This window comes from Pteropus vampyrus, unplaced genomic scaffold, assembly GCF_000151845.1.
Source record: "Pteropus vampyrus isolate Shadow unplaced genomic scaffold, Pvam_2.0 Scaffold529, whole genome shotgun sequence".
Classification (NCBI taxonomy): domain Eukaryota; kingdom Metazoa; phylum Chordata; class Mammalia; order Chiroptera; family Pteropodidae; genus Pteropus; species Pteropus vampyrus.
Window position 1 is genome coordinate 801,237 of NW_011889310.1, and position 13,012 is coordinate 814,248.

Genomic DNA, 13,012 nt, shown 5'->3' on the forward strand with positions numbered 1-13,012 from the left:
TATCCCTCCCAAACACAGAGAGGTGCACCTAACTCACATGGTCATTGAATCAACACTAGCTATGAATTAGCCATTGTCCTGTGTGCTAGGGACAAACTAGCGGTCAAGACAAACACGGTCCCTGCTCTCTGAGAAGAGACCTTCTAGTTGGGGAAGAGAGAAAAAAGTCAACAAATACGTAATGATTCCATAATAAATGTTATGAATAATGATTCCATAATAAATGTTACGAAGACAAACTCCAGGGCAATGTGATGGTGAGCATGGGGGCTGGGCACTGGCAATCCTAGGCAGGAAGTTCAAGGAAGGTGACACAGCATTAACACACTTGCACAACCCCAGCACACAGGTAATGTACAGACGTGCCAGAATAAATCACACACAGTCTCTCTCACACACACAGACACATGCATGCATGCACAATTATAGATTGTCAGGGATGGAGAGGCCCTTGGAGGTCATCCAGTCCAGTGACATTCAACCTCCAGCCTCATCCTTGCTCCCCCCAAAGTACTACCCTGGGAAGGCACGAGAATATGGTCTGGATACCACTACTCTAATTCAAGCCCTTTGATGTACACAACCACATTCCAAGCCCAGGATAGAGAAGGGCCCTGCCTAAGGACAAGCCAGGAGTTGGTGACAAATCTGGGGCTGAGAGTTGGGGCCCTAATCCCTCCCCTCCATTTTCTGCAGAGGTTTCTCCCAGCTCTCACCTGTGGCTGCCAGACAGGTGCTGTGGCTGGGCCTAGGATAGACAGTGTTCTCCCTAAGGAGTGAGGGATCCCATACACCTCAGGTAGTACTGAGGGCAGAAAAAAGAGGCCAGATGGGAATTGGCACACCTGTCCCAAGCAGCCACCTCTGCTGTGGGCAGAGCACTGCAACTAATAAGCATTTCATTTTCTGCCAAGGGCATAAGGTAGGGAGCAAGATGGTGTGTGTGTGTGTGTGTGTGTGTGTGTGTGTGTGCGCGCGCGCGCGCACGTGCATGCACATCTGTACACATGCAGGGGAAGTCCATGCTACCCAGAACCCTGGCACCAGCTTCACAGTGGGCACAGACAAAGGACCTTCAGAGGTAAGGGCTGGCAAAGACAAGCTTTTCTTGGGGAACTGCCCTCAAGACCCACACATACTTCTGGAAATTAATGATGCTGGCAAATCTTTAACTTGAATGAGATTTTTCAAATTTCAGAATCAGTTTAATGTAGAGTCCAGTGGTATGAGGAAAAGTGCATGCGGTCAGAGCACGTCCAGCCTGGGTGAGAATCTAAGTTCTGCCATTAAGTTCCTTTATGATCTTAGACAAGAAACTGCAACTTCATTAGGTCTGTATTGTCCTGCCTGGAAAATGGAACTAATAAAAGCCATCATTCGTGGAACATCTGCTTTGGCCAGGCTCTGGGCATATAAAGAAATTCTCCCATTCCGGCCCCACAACAGCCTTGCAAGGTACATCATTTCAACGCTACTTCTCAGTCCAGCCTCCCAGCTTGAGTATCTCCAGCAGGAATGACATTCATGTGGCTTCCTCTTAACCCTGCCTCTCCATGTTGTTTGTCTGTGCCCACTTCTGATAGATATACAGGCCATTTCTGCACTCAGGTCAGGAATGTCTAGCTCCTGGGCACTTTATAGAGATGACTGGCAGAGCCCAAGGTGCATATGAAGCATCTTGATACCTGTTTTACATGGCGGTTGTCGCTGCTGAACTGGGAGCTCCCTGAGACAGGCGCAGGGTTAGCCTCCTGAGTGGAGCCTCAGCGCCAGCCCCGGCTGCACACCGACCACCTCAGTAAACATATGTTGAACTGATAATGACGTACTCTTGTTCTGTCACAGGTAACTTCCCTAGTGGTTCAAGAAAGTTAGGATTGTCCCAGGTCCTTGACTGAGGTACGGACAGAGATCCCAGAAGTAAAGATGTCACAGCTATGGAGAGGTCTTCGGAGATGGCCTAGTTATTGGACAGATGGAGGCCTGCAGCCTAGTGACAGGAGGGGATGCCCCTAAATCACCCAACAAGCTAGGGATAGAGCCTGACCCAGATCTCAGGCCTTTTGACCTTGATTTTGCACCCTGCCCCATCCTCTGACTGTCTTTAATCTAGCCAAGCTAACTCCAGCAATGCCAGAGCCAACAAAGGCTCCAGCAGCAGCACCAAAGCCCTCCCCGGCAGCTGCGTGCAGGGTGTGGGGCTAGAAGAGGAGCAGAGCTGCTCCCCAGTGAGACCCCCAGTTCCGTCCTGGCTTTAGGCCCTCCCTGCTGACCTTGCAGGCACCTCAGGAAATCCCACTCTGGCCACTATCTGCTTCCTCCCAGCATCCGGGCTCCTTTGCTCTGACAGGCTTGCCGCCAGCCCGTCCCCCAGCCACTCTGCCCTTGTGCCAAAGCTCAGGCTCAGAGTCCCCAGCATCCTGACCAGCAACCAGAGTTGCTTCCCAAATTCCTTCTCAGAGTGCGAGAGAGATAGCCGGGGTCACTGCTGTCCTGTTGTAGCCAATTCCTCACTTGCAGGGCCGACGCCTACAGCTTGTCAGCTTCTGAGGCAATGGCTGGGGAAAACAAGGATTTCTGAGACTGCAGGGCCAGGCTACCAGTGTCCATCACGCTCTTTCCAGCTGTGTGACTTAGAGCAAGCTGCGAAAGCGATGCTTCCTATGGGGCTGAGAGGGTTCGAGGAGACGATGTATTTCGAAGGCCCTGGCGATATGACTGCTGCCCACGAGGGGTTCTGTAAATGGCAGCTTTCCTTCCATGGGGAGGGCTCCCTAACCTGGGGACCCCGATGGGTGTCAGGAGTGTCCAGAACCCTCCTAGCTTGTCTACAGTATACGTACGTGGGTGTTTTTCCAGAGAGAAGTTCTCATGGCTTCCGCGGGAGCCTCAGAGAGGTTCTGTGGTCTACCAAAGGTTAAAGACCTCTGATCTAGAAGGTTCCCCCTCCGGTGAGAAGTGCATGGAACGAAGTTGAGAATCAGCTACCTGTTCTCATGGGGGCCTGCACTGAGCCAGCCCAGCAGGTCATGGGGCTCTGAGATGTTGAGAACCCAGAAATTTGTGGGCACCCTGAGATGGGCCCCAGAGACCCAGACATGGGAGCAGCCACAGTGCAGTGCAGAATGATGCACTGACTGCGAGGACGAGAGGGAAGAACAGTGGAGTGGGGGTGTGTGGCGAGGGCAGAGACAGTCAAGGCAGAGTTGACTGTACCTTGAAAGAGAAATTGGCTCCCCAGAAATCAGAGCAACAGGGACAAAGGCACAGACGACATAGGAAAGAGCAGCAAGGATATTGTGAGAGGTGGTGTGCTGGTTAAAATAGTTAAAACCATGGGCTCTGAAGCTAAACCACCCAAATAGGAATCCTGGCTCTGCTCACTGCTAACTCACTATAAACCTGGGTAAGTTAATGCGCCGTTTACTTATTTGTAAAGTGGAGACAGTCATAATACCCACCTATAGGATCGTTGCAAGGATTTAATGAATCAATACAGGTAAAGCCCTCAGAACAAGGCCTGGAGCTTGGCAAGCGTTCTGTATATGCTTCCTACAATTATTTCTACTCAGTCCAGTCAGGTCAGATGGTGGGGTTTGAGGATGAATGTGGTGAGAGGTGAAGCTGGACCAGAAAACGGAGTCAACAGGCTGGGCTGAGGAGTCTGGGATGAATCTGAACATTCAGGGGCGCAACTGACTATTTCTGAAGAGAGAACTGGCAGGTGCTGATGGGCGCTGTATGAAGGTCATATGGATATGGTGGACGTGGCAGCAAGTCACTCAATTAGCCAGTCAGCTAGTCATTCATTCACTTAACCCTTACTCGCACCAGGACCATAATGGATTTAAAAGAAGAGTTTCTGGGAACTAGACACTTCAGACATCACCTGTGGGGCTGATTCTGTGCTCAGAAGCTGCTTGCACTTCGTCCTTTCTCCTTGGTGCAGCGTGAGGGGAGGCTGGGGCCTGGGTGGGCAGAAGCTGGTGGAATCTCCAGATGAATCTCTCCATGTCTGCAAAGCTCATCCTGATAATACCATGACCTTGCTGGCAGGAGTCTGTGGTAGGCACAGCCCCCCAAAGATGTCCACGTCCTCATCCCCAGAACCTGTGAATATGTTACCTTAAACAAAAAAAGGGACTTTATAGAGGTGATTCAATTAAACATCTTGGGATGGGGAGATTATTCTAGATTATCTGGGTGGGTTCAATGCAATCACAAGGGCCCTACTAAAAGAGGAAGGCAGAAGAGTGGGTTAGAGAGAGAGAGGTGTCAGGGAGAGTGAAATTTGAAGGTGCTGTGTTACTGGCCTTGAAGATAGAGGAAGGGGCCATGAGCCAAGGAATGGGGGAGGCCTCTAAAAGCTGGAAAAGGCAAGGAATGCAGCCCTGCCCACACCCTGATTTTAGCCAAAGTGAGACCCGTTGTGAACTTCTGGCCTCTGAAACTGTAAGATAATAAATGTGTGTTGTTTTAAGCCACTAAGTTTGTGGTGCTTTGTTACAGCGGCCATGGGAAACTAATACAGAGTCTGAGGGGAAAAAAAGAAAAGTAAAGCCAGATATGAAATCTGTTTTAGAAATGGTACCCAAGCAAGGGAAAGAAAACCTCGGGAAAGTTAAAGCTCATAGCAAGTGCTCTGGGAAAACCTGGATGCGAACATGAAGGGAAATCCATTTAAATCTTTGCCTCTCCTATAACAGTCCGATTTATTCTAGGTGGGCTACAAATTAGATACATGGGGAGAAACAAGAAAAAAAACAGAAGGGAGAACAGGCTGGTGAAGGGTCTTGAAATCATGACATAAGAAGAATGAATTATAAGCCCGGAGAAAAGATGAGGGGTCCACGGTTGCTGTCTCCACCTATGTCTGGAGCTGTCATGGGCAAAGTGCACACAGAGGACAGGACCAGGACTGTAAGTAGACATTTCAGAGAGAGAGATTTTGGTTCAAAGGAAAACTTTCCAAATGACTGGCATTGTCTGCACCTGGAATAGGCCACCTTAGGATGCAGAGGGGAGCATGTGCTTCGAGGTGTTCCAATAGAAACCTAACTCTGCACAGGGTATCCCTGCACTGGGCCGAGGGGTTTGGAACTGACGGGCCCCTCCCTCTCTCTACATTGTGTCAGGGTCCTTCAGCAGCTTTGTGGAGTTCAAGTCAATCAGTGCTCTTCTCTGTCTGGACTTAAAAGAGAGACAGAAATTAGTATCAGTCCGGGGGACCAATTCCTCTAAGCTCCCTGACGCCTGCGATATTAGAGAGAACACACAGAATCCATGAAGCCTGAAGTGTGTCCATGGATATCACCCCCAAACAATTCATTAGTGCTCCTGGGAATGAAAAGTAAAGGTTAAATGGGCTGCCTAAACAGGCTGCGGCATCATGACAGAGAGACCAGTCTCTGCGGTGCAGGCAGAGGGCTTTACTGTGGCTGGGATGGAGGACAAGGGAAATTTAAGGTGGTGCCCTGGCAGGACAAGTCAGACTCCTGCCCTGGCCCAGCTTTCCCCTCATTTCAACATGTTTGGATTACCAACCAGTGTCACCTCCTGCCCCCCTCTACGTGCGTCCTGTGGTGGGGTCCAAGTGTGGCAACAAGAGCTTCCTCTTGACGGCTCTCTGTGTGGTGAGTAGTCGTTTCGTTGTCCTCCAACCACTGAGGAAACAGGCTCTGAGAGGTAAGGTGGTGACTTGCTCAGGGTCACCCAGCCACCTCCCAGGGCTGTCTCAAGGGTCCAGTGAAGTAACAAAGGCTGCAAAAGCCAGGCCATCAACACTTGCTTACTTGCTCCTGCATCACCCAGGCCATTTAGAGAAGGTTTTCTTAAGAAAAGATGCTCCACATAGTTCACAGACAGCCTGTGGACCATCCTTTCTTACAAAAACCTTCCCTCAAGCCCTAGTGAGATTCAAGATCAGCTGGAGGCATGGCCCGTTTTCAGTTCTGCCTCTCACTGGCCAGGGTCTATACCAAGGGCACACGGAGATTAAACTCCTGGCAGTCAGATGCTACTGCCTCGAACTTACAGAAGAAGGAATTGAGATTCAGAGACATGGAGTAACTTGCCTCAGATCTCCTGGCTAGGAAATGTGCGAATCCAGGGCCCGCTGTCCTAACCACTTCTGCTGCCCGCTCCCCACTACTGCCTTTTGAATGGCAGGCTTGGCTGTGAAACTGCTTTCTCACAGATTGTGGTAACGTAGAAGCCCAAGCACAAGTCCCAGGATGTGGCCTCCGCTGGCTCTGCCCCAGCAGGGCTTTCTGGATGGGCCTCTCCCCTGCTTGCCCTACCTGAGGCCCTCATGGTCACTGCCTCTTCCTCCTCCGAGGCCACAGTGAAGGCTCTCCCACACCCAGCCTGCCACACCCAGGGCTGCTAGGCCCAGGAGCCCGATCCACTCTGGACCCTGCTCATCCTGTACCCAGCAGAGCCAGCCAAGCACACGCATCCATGAAGCTAGCTAGGTAGACATGTGTGGGGCTTGCACCGCTTAATGAACTTTGCTTTTCAAATATGGTAAAAGGGTATATTAACCACACAATGACGGAGCAAAGAAGAAACAAGAAAAATAACATTGGGAGCTAATTTTATGGACTCATGTAAGAGGCTTGAAGTGATAGAAAATGCATTTCGAAACATGCATAGTATCACAGTTGTCAAGCATCAAAAGAGGAGAAAAACAGAATGACAACATTAGGTTACGGTTTCTCCTTTAAATCTTCGGGGGTTAGCCATCACTGAAGAATGGGAATGCATCGTTTTGTCTCTAATTTCTCTACTAAACTTTGAAATGCTAATGCAATTCTAACGTCATATAAAAATGAGTCCGTTCTAATTCACTCTTAGTATGAACTTTAGAACAAAAGATTTTTACTGTTCCATATACATTCATTCATTCATTCATTCATTCATTCATTCATGCAGTCAGTAAACATGTGCTGAGCTCCTATTCCATGTCAGGCCCTGGCTGGGCTCTGGAAGGAATGGGGAGAATATGGATCCGCATCAGGCTTAGGCCCTGACCTTGAGCTCTGCGGTGTAGCAGAGGAGACAAGGGAAGGACCGAAATAACCAAGTGGAATGTGGTCACAGTGCCCCAGGAAACAGCAAGGAGCTAGGCTGGAGGATGCAAGGAGGAACACAGGACTCGCAGCTAGAAAAAGAACCCAGGGGGCCTGCCCAAACCCTGACTTCTCATGATGACTGGAAGGGTATTTAAGCCTGCCTGGCCACGCAGGCCAGAAAGAGTCCTGCTTCCCAGTCACAGCTTGGCAGCGAGCAAAGTGTGCAACCTGGGACGAGTCCCTACTCCCCTCTGGGCCTGTTTTCTTAAGTGTGAGCTAAGAGCTTTGGACCTCAGGAGCCCTACAGGCGTGTCCAGTCCCAGACGTCTGGGATTTAAGTCCCCCGCCTTTCGGCCATCCTTTTGTTATTTCCAACCCCATAGCAGCTCTCCCCCATAGCAGCTCTCATTAGCTCAGCCTTTGAGAAGGAACCATGGAGCCTGGGAAGGAGGGCTGAATTTAGTGGGCGACCCTCGAGTCTTGAGAACATCAAAGACCCTTGTTCCCAATATGTCTCCAGGCAAGAACCAAGTGCCAATGCCAATGATGTCAAAATGTCCAGCAAACAAACATTCTCCTTTCCTGTCTTGCCTCCCTCCCCTTCCCCTTTATCAAGTACAAAACAAAATATACCAGAAGGGACGAAATGCAGGTCAAGGGAGCTGAGAGGTAAATTAACCAGAATGCAGGAGCCCTCTTGAGAGCCATTATGACCGGCCACTCTTGGGGTTTCCTGGATACCACTGGGAACCAAGGTCCCTCTCGAGCAGCTCAGCAGGCAGATGGTTCTGCCACTCGTGATGACTCTAAGCACCGGGCAGGAAGCATCTGAGTGGAGAGGGCTGTAGGCCTGGAAGGAGCCAATTTCACCCTCCACTACACTCCCAAACACTTCCAAAGTATTGGTAGTATTGATATCCACCCCCATACTGAACTCGAACTTCGAATGCCTTTGAGGAGCAATGGTACGAGATGCCTCCTGGGGGCTCAATCCCTATATGTTTCCTGGGGCTGCCCATAAACTGGGTGGCTTAAAACAACAGAAATGTATTCTCTCAGTGGAGGCCAGAAGTCCAAAAGCAAGGTGTCAGCAGGGCCACACTCTTTCCAAGGGCTCTGGGGTAGAATCTGTTCCTGGCTTCTAGTGACTGTCATCAATCTTTGGCATTCCTTGCTTTGTAGCCACGTGGCTCTAATTTCTGCCTCCATTTTTCACATGGCTTTCTCCTTTGCGTGCTTCTCTTCTGTCTCTCATCTAGACACTTGTCATTAGATGTAGGGCCCACCCTATCGCCAGAATAATGTCATTTCCAGATCCTTAACTTAATTATATCTGCAAAGACTCTTTATCCAAATAAGATCACATTCACAGATTCTGGGTGGATATATCTTTGGGGGTATAGCACTCAAAACACTATATCCCACTTAGAGGTGTTGTTTTTAAAACCTACGTGGCAGCACCCAAAGGGAGATCACTTCTACTGGATAAGAGCAGCTCACAATATCCCCTCCAATAGAGCAAAGCATCCTGGCTCTACCACTTCCTAGCTGCTGTGTGATCCTTGGCAAATCATTTCACCTCCCTTCCTCAGTTTCTTCATCTATAAAACAGAAATGATAACAGCGCCTACATCATGGGAAGAGTAGGCTCTATAAGTGTTTGCTATTATTCCCAGGATCCTGCTGTGATTACTATGGAGGCAAGCTCGTATCAGCCTGCCCAGAAGCAGAATCAGAACAGGACCACCTAAGAAGTGGAAGCAACCTTGGAGACCACTGACCCCCCGCAACTTCAGTCAATTGTAAAATGGAGGCTCACAGGGCGCGACTGACTAGACATTTACATGGATGCTCTTTTATACAGGAGGTCATGATAATGAGACTGTTTTTAAGCAAAGGAACCAGAGTTTACACCATCAAGGAAATGTCTCCCTTCGAAGTCATCTGCTTAAGAGGTTTTACATGTTTTCAAACAGCTGCTATTGCTTAAATCCTGTGGGGCTGTGGAGGTGGCCCTTGGTGACAGTTTATGAATCACACCACTCTTTGTAGCCAAATCTAGCCATCTACCTTCTCCATATTCTCTCAGAAAAGCTTTGGGTTATTGACAATTGAACCCACTCCCAAATGACAAAGAGCTGTTTTACAAATGGCTGGCTAGAAATGAAGGCAGAACCCCAAGACAAGTCCCACAGATGCTATGAGCACCGAGCACCCACCTAAAGCCCCACGTGGGAGGTTTGATGACGGCGAGCCTACTGCCATTTCCCAGTACTGCCACATCTCTTACCTCATCATGTCATCCACAAGCCTGTGGCTAGATGCTTTAGCACCCCTTTACTAATGAGGTAATGGAGGATTAGGGAGGGTGACTAGCTTTTCCAAGGTCACAAAGCTAGTCCACGGCAAAGGGAAGAGTTGAACACGGACTTTCTGCCTCCAAATTTATCAATCTTTCTGCCACTCCAGGATGAACACAATGGAGTCAACATTACTTTAGAGGCATCTCTTACATGTTTAGAACAATTCTGTGGTTGTCTACTTTGTCCTTATTCCCAGTCTGAACTTGGGAAAAATGGGGATCGGTCCGCTGTGTGCTCCGAGCTGAGCCCAGCATTTTGCTTCATAGTCAGCAACTGTGTGTGCAAATATTGAGAGCCAGTGCGGTCTGATGCCACTGGCCTTTCAGGTGTCCTACTCTTTATGGTTTCCCCTGTCTGTTTGTAAAATGGGCACAATGATGACAGAAGAGAGAGGGCTGGTCTCAGAGGGATTTTGTGAATCCTGGTCTTTCCCAGGATTAGCCATCAGAAGTGTTCTACAAATTACAGCATGGGGCCAGGAAGGAGGTGGCTCTCAGAGACCTGCTGGCCAAGTAAATGGGCCTGGATGGGTCACTAGCAGAAGATACTAAAGAGCAGATGGCCACAGAGGTGTGCACGTGATTCCTGAGGCTGAACCAAGGCTGCTCCTCATAACAGCTTTATGAAACTGGAACAAAGTGAGGCAGGGAGGGAGGCAAGAGGGCGGGGGACAAGTGAATTTTCTCATTCTATGTATTAAAATAGGACATTTTGGAATGGAAAGAGGCCAGAAAGCCCACTGAGAGCTGCCTCATCTTTTCCAAGCCCTGGGTTCTGACGCAGTATAATTTTTCTCCCAATATTTGTCGAACCATTTTTAAAAGTGAAAACAGCCATTTCCACTAGTGACCTCTATGATTGCCTTTTGCGAATTTTCCTGCACTGCAACCATCCTCTCTGGAAAGAGATGTCAGTGTCTTTCCTTGGGTGCTGAGCTGCCCTAGTGATGCTATTCTTCAGTTACTGGCTTTTCTTGAATTTCTGGGCCCTGTGGTTTTTCACTCCCCAGCAAGCCGTTCTCCATCCCACGTCAGAATAAAATCCTGGTCCCTGGATCATTAGAAGGGAAATCTTTTCTCCCAGGAGGACCTAGGGCCTTGCATATCATTCCCCACAGGAAAAGTCCCCCTCACTCCAGAGGGAAAAGAGGCCTAAGCCTCCCTGGGAGTTTCATTTTCCCATGAGGCTTTGCTGCCAATTTGGAGAAAATTCCTGGGCCCCAAGTGAACTTGGCTAGTTCTGCTTTTTTCCCTCCAAGCCTCTTTCCCATCCTGCTAGTTTCTGGCCTATGCCAGAGCTAGTCCATAAAGACAGATTGTTTTTTAATCATTAGTTACGTTTCTGAGTGTTTGGACTTACTTCCTGATCCCAACTGTGAGAATTAAATCAAACCAGTCCTGGTAAGGAGACTAGAATTTCCTATACTTTGCCACTTTGCCTTGACATCTCCTCACCCCTCCCCGCAAAGTTCTGTGTTTGAGAAGACTCTGCAGAGGTAGGAACCAAGTCCACTACTGCATCATGGCCAGAAGGATGCTGGTGAGCTGTCTACTACCTCCAGGAAGGTGCCTCTGCCCGGTTGGGCACCCTCTGCTGGGCTCCAGTGTTGCCCTGTGCAGACTCTAACATCACACTTGCCATGCTGTGCTCTGTCTACTCATCTGCCAACCCCAGAAGACAGAGGGAGGTTTTTGAGGAGAGAGCCACAGTCTCAGTGTCACTAGTCTGCTCAGAATAGAGCAGAGGGCCTAACTGGAGCAGGTGCCCAGTAAATAAATACTGGTCAAATGAATGGACAGAAATGTAGTCAAGTAAATTCTAATATGTTGCCCAAGTGAAAACAAATAACTGAGAGAGAATTGGGTCAGCCAGTTTATTGGCCCCTGCTGGCATGTGCCCCTCACAGTCAGGCTCAGAGTCTCCCCTCACAGTCCCAGCCCTGACCTTACCTATCCCAGCAGGGTTCACTCGGCATCTTCTATCTTGCTGCAAAGAGCAGGCAGTCAGTAGGGCTGGGGGAGCCCCATTCCCCTGTGCCTACAGAGCCAAAGACTATCTCCACCCAGCCATATTGGCCAAGTCCTCATTGATGGGCATCTGCCTCGGTTCCTCTGCTGAGTACTTCGGCTCCTTGCTGAACCTGAAGACCTGCCCTAAGCCCCAGTGTGTTTGGATCAGGTCCTGTCTCCCTGCCCCGCTTTTGTCTGGCCCTTCCATCAGAGGCGATAAACAGTCCTCTCCTCCTACCAGTTGCTGGTAGGCTCTTGCTGCGAATGTTTCAGCATTTGGCAATGAACCTCCAAGTCCCAGATTTCCAGTGTCCCCAAGCCCCCGTTGCCACACTGAAAAGATACCAGCACCTGCACGGACCACACCCACATTTCCTCACCACTTTTGACAGTGCCTGAGCCTTCTCAGCAGCTTTTGAAGGGACCTGTCTCTATAGCCCCAGCTGCCTCCTTGTCTCCACCATTCCAACTTGCTAAGGATGCAGACGAGCCCACAACCGAGCCCATCCATGATACTGCCAGGAGACTGGAATCTGGTCCCTCAAACCCACAGAAGACAAAGCACTGAGCATTAAATGGAAGCTCTGCCAAGATCGTCCTTATGTCAGATTTAACGAGGCAACTGTCACCAAACCCTCCTCATTGCCTCCCATCACCACTCAATTACACTGGTCAAAAGCAGCTCTTCCTGGAAGAGACACTTTTCCTTATACATCATTGAGATTTGAGTGGATAGCTCTCACCAGAGTACTAAATGACATTGTCGTAAACTGACCTCACATCAATACCTCCTTAGTAACAGTCATCATTTCCAGCAGTGGGAGCCTCTCTGAACTACTCTCTTTAGGGCCCACGTCTCAGGGGAGCCTCATGGGAAAGGCTTCATTGTGAAAATTCCTCCGGCACTTCAGGTTACAAGTTCCCTTGAATGGGGCCTAAGAAATGCCCATCTATGCTGTAGTACCCTCGATGGCAGCGGGACAAAGACCACTAGCCCAATAATGACATTTTGAGTACCCACCATGTGTCCTACCCTGTGCCTGACCCTTCTCACTTACTCCTCAGAAATATGTTACAGAAGGTTGAAGTGACTTGCCTAAGGTCACACACAATAAAGGAAAAGAATCAGGATTATGACCCAGGTCTCTCTGACCCCAATGTCTTCGCTCTCATTGCCACTTAGATTATCTCTCTGTCCTTGGGCTGGCTCAACCTGTGTGAATCAGACGCTTCAAAGCAACACAGAAAGATGGAGTCCATGATGATTTAAGATGTAGGAAGATGGAGAGAGGGCATCCCTGGCTTCCCAGAACAGAACAACCTAGGGGGCTCTCTGTGGGTAGGTAAGTGTGAGCCAGCTACTTAGGATCCAAACTTAGATATGTTGCTAGCAGTGGCCCTGTTTCTCGGGTTGCTCAGCAGACTGAGCTCCTCAAAGGTAGGTACTGGGTCTGATTCATTTCAGGATACACTGTAGCATGAAGTACAGGGCTTGAGACAGACTAGAGGTTTGGGCTGGAGTCCTGATGAGCACCACGGAGAGCGCTGAAGGCTTATAGGGACTCAG

The 13,012-nt window shown here is 49.4% G+C and overlaps 1 long non-coding RNA gene across 1 annotated transcript in view; it reads right to left on the minus strand.

Moving 5' to 3' along the window:
- Positions 1 to 13,012, minus strand: part of LOC105307921 — a 134,571-nt gene that overhangs the window by 2,614 nt on the left and 118,945 nt on the right. The window contains exon 14 of the long non-coding RNA XR_002777852.1: positions 3,890 to 4,125. This is a non-coding gene — a long non-coding RNA (uncharacterized LOC105307921). The remainder of the gene's footprint in view (positions 1 to 3,889; positions 4,126 to 13,012) is intronic.